The following is a 24340-nucleotide window of genomic DNA, read 5'->3' as shown; positions in this document are numbered from 1 at the left end:
ATTTAAACTGAACAAGTGTTTCACTGAGTGGGAAAACTCAGGGGCTTAAGCAGTTCCCAATAGGCATCTTTGAACTGCAGCAGCCTGGAGATCCAAGGTTTGAGCAGGGGTCTTGAAAGTCCAACCATGGGTACCAGTCTAGCTGCTCTGCCTGGTGGGGCGACGTGAAGGGGAGTTGAGCCTGATGAGGGGAGCTGTGCTTGGAGGGGTAGATGTGGGTCAGGGGGGAACACATGCTCATGAGGCACAATAACACCAAGTGCCCAGAATCCCGCAGCAGAGGAGCCAGTGTAGACACACGTGTGTGAGTGCAGGTGACATTCTGCCTAGTTGGATGACCGCTTTGCAGGGCCCTAGAGGAAAGGCTGGGGGATATGTGAGATAGCCAAGCACTGTGTCTACTTGTGATGAATGAAACAGCTGAGATGAATACAAGGTTGGAAAGTAGCAAAGAGAATAGAAGTACCTCAATCGACTTAAGGGGTAGGAGGGAGTGCTCCAGACTTCCAGGGATGGTTTTACAGAAAAAGGTACTTCAGTTTGTTGTCTCCTGAGAGCCGAACCTGAGGTAAGGATCTAGGTGCATTTTGGTTTAATTGGAAGCACGTCCCAGGAGGCATCAGGGAGTCAGGGATGAGGGAGAGCTACCATAAGGGTGTCTTATCAAGGATCTCCTGTGGGCAGTGGGACTTGGTTCCACCAGGACTTCCTGAAAAACAAGCACAGTGCCTTCCAAAATGCTCCACTTAAAAGACAGGAAACTGGAGTACTTACCCACTGGCTCCTGTCTTCACTGGTGGAGAGTTCCCTCTGGGGACTATGCATGTACGTGGGAGATGCACAGGGAAGTTCTTGGGGAAGAGAATTGAAAGATGCTGGCTGGGTTTCTTGAGGTGGAGCCGCGTGGCGCGATGTAGATCCGGATGCACTTGGAAATCGCCAGGGTAGGTTCAGCTGCTACTGCTGCTGAGTTGAGGGATACAGCCATGGAGGCATTTATGAGAAAATGTGGTGGAAACTATGAATCTAGGTTGATAAAAGAATAAAAAGCCAAAGAGACATGGAGAAGAACATTTGTTAAGCTCCATGGTATAAAAGAGCAAGACTGATTTTAGAAATTTAAGGAAGTCTGTGATGTTGAATATAAAGTGGTGAGTCAAGATAAAGTTGGGTATTCTACACAGAAGACAAATTCATAGAGACAAGAGTCATTATATGGAGTTTTTCAATTTTATATTTTTAGAGCCCAGCAGCTAGGTCAATAGTGTCCAAAGTGGACTTTCCTTTTTTAAAAAAAAATTTTTATGTGGACATTTTTAAAGGTTTTATTGAATTTGTTACAACATTGCTTCTGTTTTATATTGTGGTATTTTGGCTGCAAGGCATGGGGCATCTTAGCTTCCTGAGCAGGGATCAAATCCATACTCCCTGCATTAGAAGGCGAAGTCTTAACCACTGGACTGCTAAGTCCTTTCTTAATTATGTATTTTTTACCCTAAAAAGGAAAGAAAATTGAACTTGATAACTGTTTAATATATGGCTGGGCCACAGCACTAGCATTCAGTCCTGGTAACACAGAAAATGTCATACATGGTGTGGGAGGAAGCGGGTAGAAAGCGTGGGAGTGCCTTCGCCCGCCAGGCAGTGCAGCGGTAGCAACACCGTCTCTTGTTTGCTCTCATAGCCTGTTGCAATGTGTTGTTAGTTAAGTGCATCTGGTTGGATAGAATCATGGACTTAATTAAGTGGTGTTCATTGAAATTCTTCTCACAAAATGGACAAGGGCATTAAAGAAGATTCTTGAAAAGAACCATGACCTTGAAGATAATACCAGTTAAGCAATGATAAGAAAACAGAAATGCCAGCAGCATTGACTTTATCCTGTTCTTACAGCAATTGCTTCATCCATCCTGTCATGCGATAACAAACAATGAAATAATAAGAAGTAAGTCCAAAAAAGAAGGCAGAAAAATAGAAATAATTAAGAAGACTTGGGACTTCCCTGGTGGTCCAGTGGTTAAGACATCGCCTTTCAATGCTGGGACTGTGGATTTGATCCCTGGTCAGTGAGCTAAGATCTCACATGTCTCATGGCCAAAAAAACCAAAACATAAAACAGAGCCAGCATTGTAACAAATTCAATAAAGACTTTTAAAAAATCTTAAGAAAAGAACACTATTTGAAGTGTGGACTTAAAACCATTGCTACTAAAAATATAGTCAAGGTCATACCTCAAGAAGACACCGTTTCTTGAGATGATAGCTGTTGTAAAATCATTTTCATTAGTAAGCTTTTTGGAAATAGTATACTGTTTCATATTCTTTTTCATATTTCTATGTCTTGCCTTTTTTTTTACCACACATAAGGTGTACTAGTACAGTATATGTATATAATGTATAGACAGAATCCATATACATATGTATGTACATGCATGCATATATATACATATATATTTAAATATGCATGTGTTATTGATAAAGGCTAAAATTCTCTCCCCTCATTATCAGACTCTGAAACAAGGGCCAAGGCAGGAAATTTGCTTGGGAGGTGATTTCAGGAAAGACACAAGAGGGTGAGGAAGTGACACAGGGAAGAGAGAAATGCCAATAATGGGTGTGAGTAGACTGGACAGCTAGTGCTCAGTTCAGTTTGGGACCATCTAAAGAACCTCAGGAATGCACCCTAGAATTGCCCACTGAGAGCTAGGATTGTTGGGGTAATTTCCACTGATTCATATCCCTCATTTGTTGAGCTTAACTCACGGAGGCATTTAATTGCTGGATTTTCCAATTTGCCCCTCCATATGGGTCATGAGGTCACTCTGTCCAAGGATGGAGGCCCCTGGAGAAGGCCCCGTGCAGTAATCAGAGGACGCAAGCACCAGTGGGGGCAGTTGTGTCAACATGCTGGGTACTGTTTCCTAAGTCATGGGTAGAAACAGAGTTGGGGTAAGTAGATAGAAGGCAGGAAGTTGAAAGCATCAGTTATCTCCATCATAAATATTTGAAGATTGGTATTCTAGGTAAAGGGTATACCATGGAGGAGATACATGCTAGATGGAGATGTTCAGAATTGAGGTTCAGAAAGGGCAGCAGTATGATAGTGAATATTTTGGAGGAACAGGAGATAGGAGACTGGAAGATCTGTCTTCCTGATGTTGTAGTAATCCAAGTGACCAGCAAAGGTGGATCTGAGGGGTAAAGTCTAGAGGTGTGTTTGGCCTAAGTATAAAGATCTTGGTGGCTGATTTGATGTTAGAGAGTGAAAGAAGAAACCATAGCTTGATCCTCAGACTTTGCCTCGAGTTACAGGGTTGATAAAGACCAAGAAGAATCAAAGGGAGGGAAAGGGAGGTGATGTAATGGTCTGTCTGAGCAGCTTCAGTGTCCCATGTCTGAGGGATAGCTAGCTAGCAGAGAGATAGATAGAGAGTTCTGAAATCCAACAGGGAGAGAGTTCAGTGAAAAACACTTTGGGAAGTATAAGTTAAAAGCACTTCCAGAAAAGTATCTAGGCAGCATCACTAGATTAAAAAAAGCATTTACAGATGTTTAGAAGAGTGTCTCTTAAATGTAATGTGGACATGAACTACTGTGTGATCCTGCTAAAATGCAGATCTTGGCTTAGGGCATCTGAGGTGAGGCAGGAGAGTCTGCATTTCTAACCAGCTCCAAGATGATACTGATGCTGGTGGCTTTGGACCACATGGTGAGTAGCAGAGATTCAAAGGATGAGATGAAAGAAGGTTCTAGAAGTCTTGAGTGTAGGCAGGATAACATGTATATAGATATAGCTGGGCAAAAGGAGGTGGGTAGGTTGTGGAGGAGTAATTCTCTGAAGACTTATTCAATTTCTTGCTAAGGAAAGCAGGAGTCAGTGGAAAAGGGTGATTTTCTCTAAGAAAGTATATTTGAGAGGTAGCAGAAAAGAAATGAAACCCAGAGAATTCAGTTTTCTCTCTTGCTTGGTTGGTCCTTTAGGAGATGCTAACCAAATAAATACCCAGAAGTGAAGTAGGGGGGTTGTAGAGATGATGTAGAGAGACTGAGGGTATGTTAATGACAATGAAGCCATTAAGAAAGACATTCAATACACAGAACTGGAGGGAAAAAAAAGAAAATGAAGGGAAGCAAACTCAACACTAAATAAAGAATTGAAGTAACTTGACTGTGGTGATGGTACCGTCAATGTTAGCCTATGTCCAAACTCATCGAATTGTATACATTGAATGAGTGCAGCCTTTTTGCATACCAATTATACCTTAATAAAGCTGTAAACAAAGTTTAAAGAACCACAGAGAAAATTGGGGTTATGCTGTCCAAGTGACTCACGGATCTACAAACAAAGCAAAACAATATGAAAATGCACTTCAGTTCACTACATGCTAGAACACAAATGGGAAAATGTGAAAGTCAGTTTTGATCAAGAAGTTCATTGGGATTGTCAAACTTTAAGAATTTAGAACAGAGACAGAAGAATTCAGAACTTATATCCAAGTAACTATAGCAAAATATTTATTACAGAGTATGAGAAGTAAGTGTGGGCCTTGCTACTCAAAACATTTGAATTGAACTTAGAAGATGTCTGGCTATGAAGAAAAGTAAACAGTTAAGCCTGTTACCTCCTTTGTCATGTGTGAGAATCCTTTGCTGGTTATGTCTGATGGATTTCTTTCAAATCCTTGTTCTGCATCCAAGAATATGCTCTTGTGAAAATATGAATAGTTGAAATCCCCCAAGCAAATTGTCCCCTTCAGTTCAGTTTAGTCACTCAGTCATGTCTGACTCTTTGCAACCCCATGAACTGCAGCACGCCAGGCCTCCCTGTCCATCACCAACTCCCTGAGTCCACACAAACCCATGTCCATTGAGGCGGTGATGCCCTCCAACCATCTCATCCTCTGTCGTCCCCTTTTCCTCCTGCCCTCAATCTTTCCCAGCATCAGGATCTTTTCAAATGAGTCAGCTCTTCGCATCAGGGGGCCAAAGTATTGGAGTTTCAGCTTCAACATCAGTCCTTCCAATGAACACCCAGGATGGATCTCCCCTAGGATGGACTGTTTGGATATTCTTGCAATCCAAGGGACTCTCAAGAGTTTTCTCCAACACCACAGTTCAAAAGCTTCAATTCTTCAGCACTCAGCTTTCTTTATAGTCCAATTCTCACATCCATAAATGACCACTGGAAAAACCATAGCCTTGACTAGACAGACCTTTGTTGGCAAAGTAATCTTCTGCTTTTTAATAAGCTGTCTAGGTTGGTCATAACTTTCCTTCCAAGGAGTAAGTGTCTTTTAATTTCATGGCTGCAATCACCATCTGCAGTGATTTGGGAGCCCCCCCAAAATAAATTCAGCCACTGTTTCCACTCTTTCCCCATCTATTTGCCATGAAGTGATGGGACCAGATACCGTGATCTTAGTTTTCTGAACGTTGAGTGTTAAGCCAACTTTTTCACTCTCCTCTTTCACTTTCATCAAAAGGCTCTTTAGTTCTTCTTCACTTTCTGCCATAAGGGTGGTGTCATCTGCATATCTGAGGTTATTGATATTTCTCCCAGCAATCTTAATTCCAGCTTGTGCTTCATCCAGCCCAGCATTTATCATGATGGCCTCTGCTTACAAACATGCATATTTGTGTGAAAGTATTTTCTTACTCGTCTATACTGAAATCTTTCTGAAATCTTATAAGTAATAGATATCAAAAAGAAAAAATACCACGAACTGGATCTTAACTAGCACAACTTTAGACAAGAACTTCTAAAAAATTTTAATCTTCTTTTAATTGATGTATAGTTGATTTATAATATTGTGATAGTTGCAGATGTACAGCAAAGTGATTAAATTATACATATATGTTTTATCCAGATTCTTTTTCATTATAGGTTACTACAATATACTGGATATAGTTCCCTGTGCTATACAATAAATCCTTACTGTTTGTCTATTTTATATATAGTGACATACTGTCAGTGTAGATAATAATTTTTTAAAAATACTTTTAATTTTACATTGGGGTATAGCTGACTAACAAACTGTTTTGTGATAATTTCAGGTGAACAGTGAAGGGTCTCAGACATACATATACATGTATCCATTCTCCCCCAAACTGCCCTCCCATCTAAGCTTCCACATAACATTGAGCAGAGTTCCCTGGGCTAGAGAGTAGGTCCTTGTTGATTATCCATTCTTAATATATCAGTGTGTACATGTCCAATCCAAACTCCCTAACTGTCCCTTCCCACCTTTCCCCTGGCAACCATAAGTTTGCCCTCTAAGTCTGTGAGTTTTGTAAGTGACTTCATTTCTATCATTTCTTTTTAGATCCCACATATAAGGGATGTCATACAGTATTTCTCCTTCTCTAGACAAGAACTTCTAAATGAACATTTAACCTAATATGTATAGAAAGTCATTTAAAAACACAGTAAACATAAAATATTTTAAATAATGATAATTTCTAATAATGTTTTTCTAACTAACATTTGAAAATATTTTTTTCTCCACACTTCAAAGACAAGTAATCATTCATTTCTATGTGTGCAGAATAACAAAATTATGTCTAATTGTTTTTCTGGAAACGGATTTCTTTTTATTGTGCTAGTTACTATTAATTTCTCTTATTAATATGTCATGTATTTTCCTTTTTTTCTTCCAATTTTCTTCCAAGAAATAACTAACACACAGCATTATATGGTTTAAGGTGTACACATAATGACTTGACTTCCATACATCATGAAATGATAACCATAATAAGTTTAGTGAACATCCATTATCCCAGATAGATACAAGATAAAGTAAAAGCATATTTTTTTTCCTTCTGATGAGGACTCAGGATTTACTTTTCTGTAGCTGTTCAGTCGCTCAGTCATGTCTATGACCCCATGGACAGAAAATGTCATGCCTTGCTGTCCTTCACCATCTCCGAGTCTACTTGAACTGACATCCATTGAGTTGCTATCCAGCCATCTCATCCTCTGTCATCCCCTTCTCTGCCTGCCTCCACTCTTTCCCAGCATCAGTGTCTTTTCTAATGAATCAGCTCTTCCCATCAGGTGGCCAAAGTACTGGAGCTTCAGCTTCAGCATCAGTCCTTTCAATGAATATTCAGGACTGATTTCCTTTAGGATTGATTGGTTTGATCTCCCTGAAGTCCAAATGACTCTCAAGAGTTTTCTCCAACACTGCACTTCAAAACCATCAATTCTCCAGCTATCAGCCTTCCTTATTGTCCCACTCTCACATCCATACATGACTACTGGAAAAACCATAGATTTGACTAGATGGACCTTTGTTGGCAAAGTAATGTCTCTGCTTTTTAAAATGCTGTCTAGGTTGGTCGTAGCTTTTCTTCCAAGGAGCAAGCATCTTTTAATTTCATAGCTGCAGTCACCATCTGCAGTGACATTGGCACCCAAGAAAATAAAGTTTGTCACAGATTCCACTGTTTCCACATCTATTTGCCACGAAGCGATGGGACCAGATGCCATGATCTTTGTTTTTTGAATGCTGAGTCTGAAGTCAGCTTTTTCATTCTTCTTTTTCAATTTCATCAAGAGGCTCTTTAGTTCCTCTTTACTTTCTTTCATAAGAGTGGTGTCATCTGCATATGTGAGGTTATTGATATTTCTCCAGCAATCTTGATTCCAGCTTGTGCTTCTTCCAGCCTGGCATTTTGCATGATGTGCTCTGCATATAAGTTAAATTAGCAGGGTGACAATATACAGACTTGACATACTCCTTTCCCAACTTGGAACCAGTCCGTTGTTTCCTGTCCAGTTCTCTGTTGCTTCTTGATCTGCACACATAATTCTCAGGAGGCAGGTGAGGTGGTCTGCTATTACTTTCTCTTTAAGAATTTTCTATAGTTTTTTGTGATCAAAGGCTTTAGCATACTCAATGAGGTAGAAGTAGATGTTTCTCTGGAATTCTCTTGCTTTTTCTATGATCCAACAAATGTTGGCAATTTGATCTCTGGTTCCTCTGCCTTTTCTAAATCCAGCTTGAACATCTGGACGTTCTTGGTTCATGTGCTGTTGAAGCCTGGCTTGGAGAATTTTGAGCATTACTTTAATAGCATGTGAGATGAGTGCAGTTGTGTGGTAGTTTGAGCATTCTTTGGCATTGCCTTTCTTTGAGATTGTAATGAAAACTGACCTTTTCCAGTCCTGTGGCCACTGCTGAGTTTTCCAAATTTGCTGGTATATTGAGTGCAGCACTTTCACAGCATCATCTTTAGGATTTGAAATGCTCAGCTAGAATTCTATCACCTCCACTAGCTTTGTTTGTAGTGTACTTCTTAAGGCCCACTTGACTTTGCCCTCCAAGAAGTCTGACTCTAGTTGAGTGATCACACCAACCTGGTTATGTGGGTCATTACGACCTTTTTTGTATAGTTATTCTGTGTATTCTTGCTGCCTCTTCTTAATATCTTCTGCTTCTGTTAGGTCCAAACTTTTCTGTCTTTTATTTTGCCCGTCTTTGCATGAAGTGTTCCTTAGGTATATCTAATTTTCTTGAAGAGATCTCTAGTCTTTCCCATTCTATTGTTTTCCTCTATTTCTTTGCATTGTTCACTTAGGAAGGCTTTCTTATGTCTCCTTCCTGTTCTTTGGAACTCTGCATTCAAACGGCTGTATCTCTCCTTTTCTCCTTTGCCTTTCACTTCTCTTTTTTTCTCAGCTATTTGTAAGGCCTCTTTAGACAACCATTATGCCTTCTTGCATTTCTTTTTCTTGGAGATGTTTGTGATCACCTCCTCCTGTACAGTGTTATTAATCTCCATCCATAGTTCTTTAGGCACTCTGTCTATCAGATCTAATCCCTTGAATCTATTTCTCACTTCCACTGTATAATCATAAGGGATTTGATGTAGTCATACCTGAATGGCCTAGTGGTTTTCCCTGGTTTCTTCAATGTAAGTCTGAATCTGGCAATAGGGAGTTCATAATCTGAGCCACAGTGAGCTTCCAGTTTTTGCTGACTGTATAGAGCTTCACCATCTTTGGCTGCAAATAATATAATCAATCTGATTTCAGTATTGACCATCCGGTGATGTCCATGTGTAGAGTTGTTTCTTGTGTTGTTGGAAGAGGGTGTTTGCTGTGCCTGATGTGTTCTTTTGGCAAAACTCTGTTAGCCTTTGCCCTGCTTCATTTCGTACTCCAAGGCCAAACGTGCCTCTTACTCCAGGTATCTCTTGACGAAAGTAGAAATAATTTTGCGTTCCAGTCTCCCATGATGAAAAGGGCATCTTTTCTAGGTGTTAGTTCTAGAAATTGCTGTAAGTCTACATAGAACCATTCAACTTCGACTTCTTTGGCATTAGTGATTGGGGCATAGACTTGGATTACTGTGATATTGAATGGTTTGCCTTGGAAATGAAGAGAGATCATTTTGTCATTTTTGAGATTGTACCCATGTACTGCGTTTCAAACTCTTTTGTTGAGTATGAGGGCTGCTCCACTTCTTCTGAGGGTTCTTTCCCACAGTTGTAGATATAATGGTCATCTGAGTTAAATTCAACCATTCCTGTCCATTTTAGTTCACTGATTCCTAAAATGTCTATGTTCACTCTTGCCAACTCCTGTTTGAGCACTTCCAATTTACGTTGATTCATGGATGTAACATTCCAGGTTCCTATGCAATATTGTTCTTTACAGCATCAGACTTTACCCTACTACCAGACACATCCATAACTGGGCATTGTTTTCACTTTGGGTCAGCCTTTTCATTCCTTCTGGAGCTATTTCCCCACTCTTCAGTAGCATATTGGGCAGCTACTGACCTGGGAAGTTCATCTTTCATTATCATATCTTTTTGCCTTTTCATACTGTTCATGGGGTTCTCAAGGCAGTTCTGAAGCAGTTTGCCATTTCCTTCTCCAGTGGACCACATTTGTCAGAACTCTCCACCATAGGTTTTTCTTGTGATGAGGACTCAGGATTTACTCTCTTAGCAACCTTTATATATAAAATCCAGCAATACTAATGATATTAATCATGTTGTATGTTACATTCCTAGTACTTATTTATCTTATAGTTGGAAGTTTGTACTTTTTAAACTTGTTCATTTAAATCTCCTTCCTCTCCCTCCTGCTTCTGTTGACCAGAAATCTGATCTCCTTTTCTATGAGTTTATTATTGTTTGTTTGCTTGTTGGAGAGCTTCCCTGGTGGCTCAGATGGTAAAGAATCCACCTGCAATGCGGGAGACCTGGCTTCCATCTCTGGTTTGGAAAGATCCCCTGAAGAAGGGAACAGATACCTACTCCAGTTTTCTGGCCTAGAGAATTCCACAGACTGTATAGTCTGTGGGTTCTCAAAGAGTTGGACACAATTGAGCAGCTTTCACTTTCATTTTGGTTGTTGGAAGTGTAATTGACCTACAACACTATGTCAGCTCCTGGTGCACAAAATAGTGCTTTGATGTTTTTATACCTTTCAAAATGATCTTCACAATAAGTCTACTTAACATCTGTCACCATATAAATACATTGCATCATTACTGACTGTATTCCCCATTCTTTTCATTTCATTCTATTCCCATGACTCATTTATTTTGTAACTGGAAGTTTGTACCTCTTAATTTCCTTCATCTATTTCACTCATCTCACTACCCTCCTCCCCTCTGTCAACCACTTGTATCTATGACTATGTTTTGTTTTGTTATAATTGTTCATTTGTTTTGTTTTTTAGATGCAACATATAGTGAAACCATATGGTAACTTGTCTTTCCCTGTATGATTTACTTCACTTAGCATAATACTTTCTAGGTCCATCCATGTCAAAGATTGCATTCTCTTTTCAAAGATTTCATTCTCTTTTCAAAGATTTCATTCTCCTTTATGACTGATTAATATTCCACATGTTCTTTATCCATTCTTCTATCAATGGGCATTTAAATTTGCTTCCATCTCTTGACTATTGTGAATAATGCTGCAGTAAATATAGGAGTGCATATGTCTTTTCAAATTAGTGTTTTATTTTCTCTGGGAAAATACACAGAAGTTAAATTGCTGGATCATTAGTAGTTCTATTTTTAATTTTTTAGGGCATCATCATACTGTTTTGCATAGTGGTTGCACTAATTTATATTCCCAGTGAAAATGCATGAGAGTTACCTTTTCTCCACATCCTTGCCAACACATGTTATTTGTTGTCTTTTTGATAATAGCAATCTGATAGGTGTGAAGTGATATCTCACTGTGGTTTTGACTTGAAGTTCCCTGATGATTAATGATGTTGAGCATCTTTTCATGTGTCTGTTGGCTGTCTGTATGTCTTCTTTGGACAAATGTCCATTTAGGTCCTCTGCCCATTTTTAAATTGAGTTTTTTTTTTTTTTGATGCTAAGTCGTATGAGCTCCTTGTATAGTTTGGATATGAACCAATCTTTTATTAATGTGTCATGTATTTTAATATGATCACTAGTAGAAAGCTTTTGTTTGTTTTAGGACATAACAATGATGGAAATTTGTGATATTGATATTTATTTTTTAATATATACTTCTGCAGAGCCATGAAGTGTGTTTAAGTGCTCCCAAGGTTGTGGAAAAACTGTTTGAAACTTTCATAAAATTAACTTTGAATTGTTCATATGGAAAATTCCCTTAGATTAATACATATTTTCAAAATGTGCAATATATATGAATGACAAATATCTCTTAATTTTCCCTCCTGCTTTCTCATTTTGGTCTACTAGAAGTCCAGATTGAGGTGGAATTAATAGTGTGTGTACTCTAACAAGTTAGAAGGAAAAGCTTATCAGTTTTATCATCTCATTTTATGTGAATTGATTAAATACCTTCTTGTGGGCATTGCTGTGTCAGGTACTTTGCAAAATAAGTTAATCATTCATTGGCCTGATCAGATCCTATAATCAGCTGATAGCAATGTGTTCTACAACCTGAAAACAGAATGGGTCCAAAAACAATTCTGCCCTAAACATTGGATAAAAGCAGTACTTACCGCTTACTGCTTAGTGTTTTTAGCCCAGTGGTTCATTCATAAAATACTGGAAATCTCCTTGAATCAACATTCTGTGAGGCTCTCGCATAAGAAACAGTCCTGTGATGAGTTCATATTTTAATGGGATTAATATATAAACAAATAATTAGGCTTAAATACCTTAGGAGCTATAATAAGTTATCTATAAAATGCTGAGAAAAGTCTATAAAACATAAATCCATCTGGCAGAATCCTTCTCAAAGGATATGCCACTTGAGCTAGTCTTGAAAGGTAAATAGGGATTTTTTTTTCCGGGAAAAAGAGTGAGGGAGGAACAAAACCTATGCGAAGTCACAGAATTGTAATAAGACATTCACTGTCAAGGTCTGAAGGGAAGAGTAAGTGTGAGTGCAGAATAAAGAAGGGAAAGGGAAAGTAATACAACCAAGAGGTTACAGAGAACCTATAAATTTATATTATACCAAGTATATAAATCAGAGTTCTAAGTTGCAAACAACAGAATTCAAAATCAATATCATAGAAATCCAGGGAGCAAAGATGTTCAAAAAGGTGGGAGTGGAAAAGTATGAGATTAAGCAACATGAGGACTGAAATTGGACCATTGAACTCATCAGTTACTAAAGCTCTGCTATAGTAGTAAGAGACTATTCTCTAGGGCAGGCACAGATCAATAGCATCAACATCATTTAGAAATGTGTTAGAAATGCAGAATCTAGAGCCTGACCCAGACTTACTGAATCAGAAAATAAGAGATAAAATCCATCATTTAGAGGATCCTGACACAAGCTGAAGTTTGAGAATTGCTGCTGGAGTGTGCCTAGGAAAGAAGGATTTTTGTGGGTTGGAGGTTAAAACAGTAAGCACAGAAAAATAAACTGTCCCTTTGTGAAGTTTGTTGGGGAAAAAAAGAAGGAAAAGAAAAAAGATGGTGGTTTTGGAGAGGAGGTAGGATTAAGAAAGCATAATAATCCATTATGAATTTCACTTATTAATACTTTACTTTTTCTAATGGCGTTTTTTTAAATTTACTAAAATTTTAACTTTTAAAATAGTCAGATCTTGTGAATTTTTGTGATTATTTTCCATTGCAAACTTATTCGCATATATTTCCATATTTTCTATTACCTTGCTATGACTTAATTTCTTACATCTTCCATTTTAAAAAATATGTCTGGAGTTTATTTCAACAAATACTGGGTTGAATGTCTCTCAAGTGAAATGTTTTTCCCTCAAAGGCCAGTTTCCTCAAAGTTGTTTACTCTTCCATCCCTAACTCTGTGTTATGAGTCTCTTCCTTTGTCAGATATTAAGTCCTTAAACACATATTTAATGAAGCAGCCCCTGCATGAAGTATCCTTCCTTTTTTTAATTAATTTATTTTTTATTGAAGGATAATTGCTTTACAGAATTTTGCTGTTTTCTGTCAAACCTCAACATGAATCAGCCATAGGTATACATATATCCCCTCCCTTTTGAACCTCCCTCCCATCTCCCTCCCCATCCCACCCCTCTAGGATGATACAGAACCCGTGTTTGAGTTTCCTGAGCCATACAGCAAATTCCCATTGGTTATCTATTTTACATACAGTAATGTAAGCTTCCATGTTACTCTTTCCATACATCTCACCCTCTCCACGCCTCTCCCCATGTCCATAAGTCTATGCTCTGTCTGTTTCTCCATTGCTACCCTGTAAATAAATTCTTCAGTACCATTTTTCTAGATTTCATATATATGCATTAGAATATGATATTTCTCTTTCCCTTTCTGACTTCACTCTGTTTAATAGGTTCTAGGTTCGTTTTTTTTTTTTTTCCATTGTAGTGGCTTTTGCCATACAGTGACATGAATCAGCCATGGGTTTACATGTGTTCCCCATTCTGAACCCCCCCAGTTCATCCTCCTCATTAGAACTGACTCATCCTTCTGAGCAAAGACACCCTAGTATTACCTCCTGATAAGTTTATGATTAGTTAAATTCGCAGATTGTCTTCAAGTTAATTCTTTCACGACAGGTCTCTCTTATTCAATTCTTATATGGACATCAGTGGAGATATAGATTATAAATATGAAATTTTCTCAACATTCAGAAAACTAAGATTATGGCATTCAGTCCCATCACTTCATGGCAAATACCTGGGTAAACAATGGAAACAGTGACAGATTTTATTTTTGGGGGGCTCCAAAATCACTGCAGATGGTGACTATAGCCATGCAATTAAAAGCCATTTGCTCCTTGGAATAAAATCTGTGACCAACCTAGACCACATACTAAGAAGCAGAAACATTACTTTGCCAACAAAGGTCTGTCTAGTTAAAGCTATGGTTTTTCCAGTAGTGATGTATGGATGTGAGGGTTATACTATAAAGAAAGCTGAGCACCAAAGAATTGATGGTTTTGAACTGCGGTGTTGGAGAAGACTCTTGAGAGTTCCTTGAACTGCAAGGAGATCCAACCAGTCCATCATAAAGGAAATCAGCCCTGGATATTCATTGGAAGGACTGATGGTGAAGCTGAAACTCCAGTGCTTTGACCACATGATGTGAAGAACTGACTCACTGGAAAAGAGCCTGATGCCAGGAAAGATTGAAGGTGGGAGGAAAAGGGGATGATGGAGGATGCGATGGTTGGATGGCACCACTGACTCAATGGACGTGAATTTGAGTAAGCTCCTGGAGTTGGTGATGGACAGACAGGGAAGCCTGATGTGCTGCAGTCCATGGGGTTGCAAATATTCAGACACAACTGAGCGACTGAACTTTAACTTTATTCTAATCCAATTTCAGGCTAAGAATAGAGATCAACTCTAGGTCAGTGGTTCTCAAAGTCCCAGCTTCCCATCGTACTTCAAGGAGCCTGGACCTCAGTGTCCTATATTAGTTCTTCCAGTAATACTGTTCCACACCAAAATTTGAGAACCATTACTCCACTGCTTTCAGATTTTATCTTTTATACACAACTGAATGGAGTTGAAATCGTGAAGCTAGTATTCAAATCAGTAAGACCCAGGTATACTCACACAGGGGCTTCCCAGGTGGTGCTAGTGTTAAAGAACCCACCTGCCAATGCAGGAGATACAAGAGACTCAGATTTGATCCCTGGATCAGGAAGATCCCCTGGAGAAGGGCATGGCAGCCCACTCCAGTATCCTTGCCTGGAGAATCCCATGGACAAAGGAGCCTGGCAGTCTATAGTCCATGGGGTTTCAAAAAATCGGACATGACTGAAGCTACTTGGCACACATGCACGCTCACACCCAGACAACCATATTGGCACAGAGAGGTGATTCTTGGACTGTGTTATCCAGAGAGGGCATTCATTCTTTACCTCCCATGACAGTAGCGATGCTGAGTAATTCTAATGTTTTTTTCAGTTTGAAAGTGTTAGCATTCATGAGCAGATCAACATACTGGAGCTACTGGTTTACCATTGCTCTGACAATTAGATGTTGAAAGATGGATTCAGTTTGGACATGGTTCTGTATTTTTAAAATCCACGAAATTAAAGTTACCTTAAACATAGGATTTGAGTTCTGTCCATATTGATATTTTAATGAGCAGCACAGTGCTTATCTCTTATATATGTGTGTGTGTGGGTGTGTGTGTGTGTGTTTAATTGAAGTATAGTTGATTTACAATGTTGTGTTAAGATGTTCCTTAAATTTGTGTTCACCATGGGTAGGTGCCAATATTTATTGTACAATGTGTGGGTGATATATTTGATTTAAAATTATATTTTTCTCCTTTGCTAAAGATCAACATTCTTTCTAGTTTCTATTAAAATTATATTCCATGGTGTGATATTATCTGCTGTAGAAAGACACTGACATTTCAGATTGGCTAACACTTCAAATATTTCTCAGGTGTAAATCTTTTAGCAAAACTTCAACAAACTTGACCAAATACATTATTTTCTCTTTGAGTATGTTTAAACCCAATATATTTTAAAGCAAAATTAATTCATCTCTTTCTGATTTACTTACAATAAACTAGTAAAATTACCATTTTAAAGCATTATCTAATGGCTATGAAGTCCTTTGAGCATTTTTATTTATTTTTTATGAGAAAGTTAAAAAAGACCTTTGAACCTAATATTGATAATAAATACAGCATTAAAGACTGCAGATTGGATCTTGGAAACCAAGGTATTGTTAACATATAAACACAGGGTAGGGACATGGGGGAGGAGTTGGGAAAACCCCTTCATCGAGCTTCCTGAGAATGTCTAAGTATTGTTTCATTTTTGTATAAGGTAGTGACAGTAGATATTTTAAAACAGAGCTCTGGATGGGGAACACATGTAAACCCATGGCTGATTCATGTCAATGTATGGCAAAAACCACTACAATATTGTAAAGTAATTAGCCCCCAACTAAAATAAATAAATTTATTAAAAAAATAAATAAAATAAAATAAAATAAAACCTGCTAATATCTAGACAAACTGAATAAAGAACAATCCAATTAATAAATTTAAAAAAATAAAAATAAAACAGAGCTCTGCCCTGTTGCAACATTAAGTTTCTTTTCGTATCTTAATTTTTCAAATAAAACATTTCTTCCTTTTCTCTACCTTTCTTGGATGAATTCCACAAAAAGATCTTCTGGGAAGTCATCCCTACTCCAGTCCTTCTAGCCCTCCTACCAAAAGCCTAACCCTTCACCATAAGATAGGCATAAAGGGTCAGGTAGCAGAAGGTACTTGAAAAGAGAAATCCAAAAACTGTGAGTTCACATTATTATTGAGGAAGAAGATTGAAAAATTAGAGAAATGTTTCACGTTTCTAAGATAGTACAGATTTGCAAAGTGATTGCCCATAAACTTTGTCATTAGAGTGCTCTAATAATGGCTACTGATGTGTGATTCAACTGGTAGGATGTTTCAACGGAAATTGAAAGACAGTTTTAATACGTGGCCCATCATTCCATAGTGTTACACTTGGCAAATAGTACAACCAACTATAAAGTCTGTGATAATCACATTATTATATCAAATTGAAAATCTTATGTACCTTAATCAGTGGAGCACTGTCACATGTCTATTTCATCTTTGTAGGTATATTATAGTGAAAATTGTAAAAATATTAGTCACTCAGTCATGATTGACTCTTTATGACCTTGTTGCCTGTAGCCAAGCTTCTCTGTCTGTGAAATTATCCAGGCAAGATAACTGGAGGGGGTAACCATTCTCTTCTCCAGGGAATCATCGCGACCCAGAGATCAAATCCTGGTTTCCTGCATTGCAGATGGGTTCTTTACCATCTGAGCCACCAGGGAAGTCCACATTACAGGAGTAATGAGTTATATTATATTGTAAGTATATTATGTTCTATTAGGGATATTATATCATTATGTCTATTTCCTATTCATAGGAAGCTGGAATGTTAGGTCCACAATTCAGTTCAGTCGCTCAGTCTGTCCGACTCTTTGTTACCCCATGAATCGCAGCACACCGGGCCTCCCTGTCCATCACCAACTCCTGGAGCTTACCCAAACTCATGTCCATCGAGTTGGTGATGCCATCCAGCCATCTCATCCTCTGTTCTCCCCTTCTCCTCCTGCCCCCAATCCTTCCCAGCATCAGGGTCTTTTCCAATGAGTCAGTTCTTCGAATCAGGTGACCAAAGTACTGGAGTTTCAGCTTCAACATCAGTCCTTCCAATGAACACCCAGGACGGATCTCTTTAGGATGGACGGGTTGGATATCCTTGCAGTCCACGGGGCTCTCAAGAGTCTTCTCCAACACCACACTTCAAAAGCATCAATTCTTCGGCACTCAGCTTTCTTCACAGTCCAACTCTCACATCCATACATGACCACTGGAAAAACCATAGCCTTGACTAGATGGACTTTTGTTGGCAGAGTAATATCACTGTTTTTTAATATGCTATCTAGGTTGGTCATAACTTTCCTTCTAAGGAGTAAGCGTCTTTTAATTTCATGGCTGCAATCACCATCAGCAGTGATTTTGAAGCCCCAAAATTAGAGTCTGACATTGTTTCCCCATCGATTTGCCATGAAGTGATGGGACCAGATGCCATGATCTTAGTTTTCTGAATGTTGAGCTTTAAGCCAACTTTTTCACTCTCCTCTCTCACTTTCATCAAGAGGCTTTTTAGTTCCTCTTTACTTTCTGCCATAAGGGTGGTGTCATCTGCATATCGGAGGTTATTGATATTTCTCCCGGCAATCTTGATTCCAGCTTGTCCTTCATCCAGCCCAGCATTGCTCATTATGTACTCTGCATATAAGTTAAATAAGCAAGGTGACAATATACAGCCTTGAAGTACTCCTTTTCCTATTTGGAACCAGTCTGTTGTTCCATGTCCAGCTCTAACTGTTGCTTCCTGACCTGCATACAGGTTTCTCAAGAGGCAGGTCAGGTGGTCTGGTATACCCATCTTTTTCAGAATTTTCCACAGTTTGTTGTGATCCACACAGTCAAAGGCTTTGGCATAGTCAATAAATCAGAAATAGATGTTTTTCTTGAACTCTCTTGTTTTTTCAATGATCCAGCAGATGTTGGCAATTTGATCTCTGGTTCCTCTGCCTTTGCTACAACCAGTTTGAACATCTGGAAGTTCACGGTTCACGTATTGTTGAAGCCTGGCTTGGAAAATTTTGAGCATTTCTTTACTAGCGGGTGAGATGAGTGCAATTGTGTGGTAGTTTGAGCATTCTTTGGCATTGCCTTTCTTTGGGACGGGAATGAAAACTGACTTTTCAGTCCTGTGGCCACTGCTGAGTTTTCCAAATTTGCTGGCATATTGAGTGCAACACTTTCACAGCATCGTCTTTCACGATTTGAAATAGCTCAACTGGAATTCCATCATTTCCACTAGCTTTGTTCAAGGTGATGCTTTCTAAGGTCCACTTGACTTCACATTCCAGGATATCTGGCTCTAGGTTAAGTGACCACACCATCGTGATTATCTGGGTCATGATGATCTCTTTTGTACAGTTCTTCTGTGTATTCTTATCACCTCTTCTTAATATCTTCTGCTTCTGTTAGGTCCATACAATTTCTGTCCTTTATCGCACCCATCTTTGCATGAAATGTTCCTTTTTTATTTCTAATTGTCTTGAAGAGATCTCTAGTCTTTCCCATTCTGTTGTTTTCCCTATGGCTTTGCAATGATCGCTAAGGAAGGCTTTCTTATCTCTCCTTGCTATTCTTTGCAACTCTGCATTCAAATGGGTATATCTTTCCTTTTCTCCTTTGCTTTTTGGTTCTCTTCTTTTCACAGGTATTTGTAAGGCCTCCTCAGACAACCATTTTGCTTTTTTGCATTTCTTTTCCATGGAGATGTTCTTGATCCCTGTCTCCTGTACCATGTTGTGAACCTCCATCCATAGTTCATCAGGCACTCTGTCTATCAGGTCTGGTCCCTTAAATGTATTTCTCACTTCCACTGTATAATCATAAGGGATTTGATCTTACCTGAATGGTCTAGTGGTTTTCCCTACTTTCTTCAATTTAATTCTGAATTTGGCAATAAGAAGTTTATGATCTGAGCCACAGTCAGCTCCTGGTCTTGTTTTTGCTGACTGCATAGAGCTTCTCCATGTTTGGCTGCAAAAAATATTATCAGTCTGATTTCGGTGTTGACCATCTGGTGATGTCCATGTTAGGTCCACCAATCAAGGCAAATTGGAGGTGGTCAAACAGTCAAGAGTGAGCACTGACATTTTAAAAATCAAGAAACTAAAATGGACTGAAATGGGTGAATTTAACTCAGATCACCATTATATCTACTACTGTGGGCAAGAACCCCTAAGAAGAAATGGAGTAGCCATCATAGTCAACAAAAGAGTAAGAAATGCAGTACTTTGGTACAATCTCAAAAACGACAGAATGATCTCTATTCATTTCCAAGGCAAACCATTCAGTATCACAATGCTGAAGCAGTGAAGTTAAACAGTTCTATGAAGACATACAAGCATTCTAGAAATAACACCCCCAAAAGCTGCCCTTTTCATTATAGGGGACTGGAATGAAAAAGTAGGGAGTCAAAAAATACCTGGAGTAACAGGCAAATTTGGCCTTGGAGTACAGAATGAAGCAGGGCAAAGGCTAACAGGGTTTTGCCAAGAGAACACACTGTTCATAGCAAACACCCTCTTCCAACAAAACAAGAGAAGACTCTACACATGGACATCACCAGATGGTCGACACTGAAATCAGATTGATCATATTTTTTGCAGCCAAAGATGGAGAAGTTCTACACAGTCAGCAAAAACAAGACTGAGAGCTGACTGTGGCTCAGATCATGAACACCTTATTGCCAAATTCAGAATTAAATTGAAGAAAGTAGGGAAAACCACTAGACCAATCAGATATGACACAAATCAAATCCCTTATGATTATACAGTGGAAGTGAGAAATAGATTCAATGGATTAGATCTGATAGACAGAGTGCCTGAAGAACTATGTATGGAGGTTCGTGATATTGTACAAGAGGAAGGGATCAAGACCATCCCCAAGAAAAAGAAATGCAAAAAAGCAAAATGGTTGTCTGAAGAGGCCTTACAAATAGCTGTGAATAGAAGAGAAGTGAAAAGCAAAGGAGAAAAAAAAAGATATACCCATTTGAATGCAGAGTTCCAAAGAATAGCAAGGAGAGATAAGAAAACCTTCCTCAGTGATAAATGCAAAGAAATCAGTTCAGTTCAGTCGCTCAGTCGTGTCCGACTCTTTGCGACCCCATGAATTGCAGCACGCCAGGCCTCCCTGTCCATCACCAACTCCCGGAGTCTACCCAAACCCATGTCCATCGAGTCGGTGATGCCATCCAACCATCTCATCCCCTGTCGTCCCCTTCTCCTCCCGCCCCCAATCCTACCCAGCATTAGGGTCTTTTCCAATGAGTCAACCCTTCGCAGGAGGTGGCCAAAGTATTGGAGTTTCAGCTTCAACATCAGACCTTCCAATGAACACCCAGGATTGATCTCTTTTAGGATGGATTGATTGGATCTCCTTGCAGTCCAAGGGACTCTCAAGAGTCTTCTCCAACACCACAGTTCAAAAGCATCAATTCTTCGGCACTCAGCTTTCTTCACCGTCCAACTCTCACATCCATACATGACCACTGGAAAAACCATAGCCTTGACTAGACAGACTTTTGTTGGCAAAGTAATGTCTCTGCTTTTCAATATGCTATCTAGGTTGGCCATAACCTTCCTTCCAAGGAGTAAGCGTCTTTTAATTTCATGGCTGCAATCACCATCAGCAGTGATTTTGGAGCCCAAAAATATAAAGTCTGACACTGTTTCCACTGTTCCCCCATCTATTTCCCATGAAGTGATGGGAATAGATGCCATGATCTTAGTTTTCTGAATGTTGAGCTTTAAGCCAACTTTTTCACTCACCTCTTTCACCTTCATCAAGAGGCTCTTTAGTTCTTCTTCACTTTCTGCCATAAGGGTGGTGTCATCTGCATATCGGAGGTTATTGATATTTCTCCCGGCAATCTTGATTCCAGCTTGCGTTTCTTCCAGCCCAGCGTTTCTCATGATGTACTCTGCATATAAGTTAAATAAGCAGGGTGACAATACACAGCCTTGACGTACTCCTTTTCCTATTTGGAACCAGTCTGTTGTTCCACGTCCAGTTCTAACTGTTGCTTCCTGACCTGCATACAGGTTTCTCAAGAGACAGGTCAGATGGTCTGGTATTCCCATCTCTTTCAGAATTTTCCACAGTTTATTGTGATCCAAACAGTCAAAGGCTTTGGCATAGTCAATAAAGCAGAAATAGACGTTTTTCTGGAACTCTCTTGCTTTTTCGATGATCCAGCGGATATTGGCAATTTGATCTCTGGTTCCTCTATCTTTTCTAGAACCAGCTTGAACATCTGGAAGTTCACGGTTCACGTATTGCTGAAGCCTGGCTTGGAGAATTTTGAGCATTACTTTACTAGCGTGTGAGATGAGTGCAATTGTGCGGTAGTTTGAGCATTCTTTGGCATTGCCTTTCTTTGGGATTGGAACGAATACTGACCTCTTCCCGTCCTGTGGCCACTGCTGAGTTTTCCAAATTTGCTGGCATATCGAGTGCAGCACTTTCACAGCATCACCTTTGAGGATTTGAAATAGCTCAACTGGAATTCCATCACCTCCACTAGCTTTGTTCGTCGTGATGCTTTCTAAGCCCACTTGACTTCACATTCCAGGATGTCTGGCTCTAGGTGAGTGATCACACCATCGTGATTATCTCCAAAGAAATAGAGGAAAACAATAGAATGGGAAATTCTAGAGATCTCTTCAAGAAAATTAGACTTACCAAGGGAAATTTTCATGCAAAGATGGGCACCATAAAGGACAGAAATAGTATTGACCTAACAGAAGCAGACCATATTAAGAGGAGGTTGCAAGAATACACAGAAGAACTGTACGAAAAAGATCTTCACAACCCAGATAATCACGATGATCACTCACCTAGGGCCAGACATCCTGGAATGCAAAGTCAAGTGGGCCTTAGGAAGCATCACTACAAACAAAGCTATTGAAGGTGATGGAATTCCAGTTGAGATATTTCAAATCCTGAAAGATGATGCTGTGAAAGTGCTGCACTTAATATGCCAGCAAATTTGGAAAACTCAGCAGTGGCCACAGGACTGGAGAAGGTCAGTTTTCATTCCATTACCAAAGAAAGGCAATGCCAAAGAATGTTCAAACTACTGAACAATTGCACTCATCTCAGACACTACTGAATCAATGCTCAAAATTCTCCAAGCCAATCTTCAACAGTACGTGAACCATGAAATATCAGATGTTCAAGCTGAATTTAGAAAAGGCAGAGGAACCAGATTCTAACTGCCAAGATCCGTTGGATCATCAAAAAAGTGAGAGAGGTCCAGAAAAATATCTACTTCTTCTTCTTTATTGACTATGCCACAACCTTTTCCTGTGTGGGCCACAAAAAATTGTGGAAAAATCTTCAAGATATGGTAATACCAGACCACCTGATCTGCCTCCTGAGAAATCTGTATGCAGGTCAGAAAGCAACAGTTAGAACTGGACATGGAACAACAGACTGGTTCCAAATAGGAAAAGGAGTACATCAAGGCTGTATATTGTCACCCTGCCTATTTAACTTGCAGAGTACATAATGAGCAACACTGGGCTGGATGAAGCACAAGCTGGAATCAAGATTGCTGGGAAAAATATCAATAACTTCAGATATGCAGATGACACCACACTTATGCCAGAAAGTGAAGAAGAACTAAAGAACCTCTTGATGAAAGTGAAAGAGGAGAGTGAAAAAGTTGGCTTAAAACTCAACATTCAGAAAACTAAGATCATGGCATCTGGTCCCATAACTTCATGGCAAATAGATGGGGAAACAATGAAAACAGTGACAAATTTTATTGTTTTGGATGCCAAAATGACTGTATATGGTGACTGCAGACATGAAATAAAAGACACTTGTGCCTTGGAAGGAAAGTTATGACCAACCTAGACAGCATATTAAAAAGCAGAGACATTACTTTACCAACAAATGTCCATCAAATCAAAGCTATGGTTTTTCCAGTAGTCATGTATGGATGTGAGAGTTGGACTATAAAGAAAGCTGAGAACCGAAGAATTGATGCTTTTGAAGTGTGGTGTTGGAGAAGACTCTTGAGAGTCCCTTGGACTGCGAGGAGATCCATTCAGTACATCCTAAAGGAAATCAGTCCTGAATATTCATTGGAAGGGCTGATGTTGAAGCTGAAACTCCAATACTTTAGACACCTGATGGGAAGTTCTGACTCTTTTGAAAAGACCCTGTTGCTGGGAACGACTGAAGGCTGGAGAAGAAGGGGATGACTGAGGATGAGATGCTTGGTTGGCATCACCAACTCAATGGATATGAGTTTGAGTAAACTCCCGTAGTTGGCGATGAACAGGGAGGCCTGGAATGCTGCCGTCCATGGTGTTGTAAATAGTCGGACACTACTAAGCAACTGAACTGAACTGAACTGATGTCTATTTCATCTTTGTAGGTATATTATAGTTAGGTATATTGTTATAGTGACATTGTACTGAAAGCACTGAAATAATACATCAGGACTTATATAGTTCTCTCCACCTAAAATCACTGTTTCTGAATCAGAAAGTCAGTAATACCCCTATTAACTAATACTTCATTGGTTACTGGTAACTTTTTAATCTAGCAATTAGCTATTTTAAGAATTATTTTTGCATATCTATCTATCTATCTATATCTATATCTATATATCTATATCTCAGACATTTGTGCTTGCCATATTATACTGTTGAAATTCCTGGTACCTGCTGTGATGGATTTTAGCAAATACATTTTTGCTTGTTGGACTGAAATCCATCCTCGAAGTCCCAAGAGAACCATGACATCTCCCATGCTCACTGACTAT

The 24340-nt window shown here is 39.2% G+C and overlaps 2 long non-coding RNA genes across 2 annotated transcripts in view; one reads left to right on the top strand and one right to left on the bottom strand.

The window, feature by feature from the left end:
- Positions 1 to 24340, top strand: part of LOC145531567 (uncharacterized) — a 112397-nt gene that overhangs the window by 48749 nt on the left and 39308 nt on the right. The window lies entirely within an intron of this gene.
- LOC145531569 (uncharacterized) lies at positions 775 to 4442 on the bottom strand. Its single transcript, XR_014072540.1, has 3 exons — positions 4261 to 4442; positions 2763 to 2920; positions 775 to 1026 (listed from the first exon to the last, which is right to left on the bottom strand). It is a non-coding gene; the product is annotated as an uncharacterized LOC145531569 (long non-coding RNA).

Source organism: Giraffa tippelskirchi, chromosome 13 (genome assembly GCF_054371585.1).
Source record: "Giraffa tippelskirchi isolate mGirTip1 chromosome 13, T2T-mGirTip1v1.2.pri, whole genome shotgun sequence".
Taxonomy (NCBI): domain Eukaryota; kingdom Metazoa; phylum Chordata; class Mammalia; order Artiodactyla; family Giraffidae; genus Giraffa; species Giraffa tippelskirchi.
This window is presented reverse-complemented; position numbering and strand designations above follow the sequence as displayed.